The sequence below is a fragment of the Gavialis gangeticus genome, unplaced genomic scaffold (genome assembly GCF_001723915.1).
Source record: "Gavialis gangeticus isolate Ggan-Ray unplaced genomic scaffold, GavGan_comp1, whole genome shotgun sequence".
Classification (NCBI taxonomy): Eukaryota; Metazoa; Chordata; order Crocodylia; family Gavialidae; genus Gavialis; species Gavialis gangeticus.
The window spans coordinates 8,941,052-8,943,243 of NW_017729011.1; positions in this window are offsets into that span (position 1 = coordinate 8,941,052).

A 2,192-nucleotide genomic window follows, 5' to 3' on the forward strand; every position below is an offset into this window, starting at 1 on the left:
GTCCCCCCTCCCCTGCCCCTAGTACTTACCAGCTCGGAGTTGGCTGCAGCTCCTTACTGCAGCCACCGGGGACTGCTTGAATCATCAAAGCTCTCTGAATCTTTGCCGAAGATTTGGAGAGCTTTGAATTGATTCGGATCTTTAAATTGGTCCCCTGATTTGAGTCAAATTTGGAGATTCGGCCATGAAAACAGGCCAAATCTCATTCAAATTGAATTGCCACCCAAAGCTTTGCACAGCCCTAACACTAACCCCATTTTCAATAAACCTTTGCAGGTTACCTTTAATGATTTTTCTGTAATATGCTCATTGTCTAAATTGTAAAGCTACATAGTTATAGCTCTGATCAGAGCTACTTCCCAGGGCCCCAGTGGTTTGGGAGTAGTTCATGTTCACTGACTTAGAAATATGTAATATCTGCTGCCAATTTTCCGGTTTTGTATTTCCAAAATATATACCCTGTAATTGAATGAGACCAGAGGTTACAAGAATAGCACTTTCAAAGGGACTGTTCAGTGGAAGTAAAGCCCAAAGAATGACCAGCACTTACATAACTCTTCTGTAACCTACTGGGGACTGTTCTACAAGATAGGAATTAGCTTTTCTTTTAAAGCCACAGTGTATCACAGGGCATTGCCTGAGGCATTGTAACAGCACACTGATGCAGATCAGCCAGCAGAGGGAGCACAAAGTAACGACTGTTGACTAGAACCTGTTGTGCATTAACAGGAGCTAGCACAGGCCCGCGTTTGATAGATTGCACCTCCCAGTATTATATTGACAAAGCACCCTAGTACTGCAGCAGAGGAGCTTAGTCTTCTGACCTCTTGGGATTGTTGCAAAAATGCAAAGAATTTTGCAACACCCAGCTGGTCTGCTTACTGAAGAGTAAATGTGCTGAAACAGCAATTCCACTGCTCACGCCTTGATGCACAGGGGCTGGGAGGCTGTAGTTGATTTTTGCATTGTAAATTTCTCCCCTAGTAAACTTGTTGTCACTGGGGACCACTGAGTTTGTGAATGATTTGCTAGGATATGCCAGCCAGAAATTTAGCCCTGTGCTATGTAGAAAATGCTAGCATCAAGAATTCTCAGCCAATGCTCTCACTAGGAGGGTAGTAAAACACTGGGACAGATTACCCAGGGATGTTGTGGACTCTCCATCAAATACTAACATGAAGTATTATGAGTTTGTGTTAGGCACTCGAAACAGATGTAAGGTATACCACGTAGGAATGGAAGAAAAAAGTGTGCATCTCCTATGAGTTGCTTAACTTGAACTACCTAACTCTGGATAATTATAGCAGTGAGGGCAGGACCACTTGGCTTTAATGTGGACTAGTCGCTCATACACAAGCACATGGGAGAGCTCGTGCTTGAAATAAAACTGCTAATCCAGGCTGAAAATCAGGTTGCCTTGTCCTTGCTACTATATTCTGAGTTAACTAACTCAAGATGCCAACTCTAGCTAAGAATGTACTTTTTCCTCTCCCTGCAGCCCTCCCAGCTGACATAACCACAGTAAGAGGTGGACCATGCCTCAGAGAGTATATCATCTAAATACATGGCACACAAAAGGTGAAAGAAAGGCATTAGCATTATCCCCATTTTACAGATGGGGAATCAAAGTATAAAAAGATTAAAGGTCTTGATCAAGGTCACATGGGAAATCCATGCCAAAGATGGGAACAGAGCTCTCAACAGATTTAACAGGTTTTATAGATTTTCAGGGTCAGAAGGGACCTCAGTAGATCATCGAGTCCGAACCCCTGGCTTGGGCAGGAAAAAGTGCTGGGGTCAGATGACCCCAGGCAGGTGTATGTCCAGTCTCCTCTTAAAGACCTCTAAGGTAGGAGAAAGCACCACTTCCCTTGGAAGCCCATTCCAGATTCTGGTAACCCTTACCGTAAAGAAGTTCTTCCTTATGTCTAGTTTAAATCTGTTCTCTGTCAGTTTGTGACCGTTGTTTCTTGTAGGGGTGTGTGAAGCGGGCCCTATTCAATTTGAATTTGGATTCAGCCTGAATCAGGGACAGTAATTCAATTAGTTGATTCAGATCACTGTCCCTGATTTGATTCAGCTGAATCCGAATCTGAAGATTCAATGCTGATTTGGAGAATCAGTGATTTTGGACATAGACACAGCTTGTTTCCTTTTACAGACCTTGAGGTAGCAGGCATGGCTTGTGATTG